Source organism: Fulmarus glacialis, unplaced genomic scaffold, assembly GCF_000690835.1.
Source record: "Fulmarus glacialis isolate BGI_N327 unplaced genomic scaffold, ASM69083v1 scaffold19450, whole genome shotgun sequence".
NCBI lineage: Eukaryota > Metazoa > Chordata > Aves > Procellariiformes > Procellariidae > Fulmarus > Fulmarus glacialis.
The window spans coordinates 36,213-36,484 of NW_009186145.1; positions in this window are offsets into that span (position 1 = coordinate 36,213).

A 272-nucleotide genomic window follows, 5' to 3' on the forward strand; every position below is an offset into this window, starting at 1 on the left:
GCCCCGCCAGCCGGGCCCCACCTCTGGGGCAGCCGCTGCCTACAGCCCCAAGGGGATCTCGGCTAAAAGGCGCCCCGGAGCTGGACAGGTCAGGGAGACGGAGGGGAAAGGGGACGCTGCGGCGGCTGTCCCCCTCCCGGTGCCATCGAGCCCCGACCCCACACCACTCAGTACTCACCACAGCGCTCTGCCTCAGCGACTGCACGGAGGGGAGGGGAGGGACACAGAAAACGGCGGGAAGACAGAGGAAGGGCGTCGGCAGCGTCCCCGCC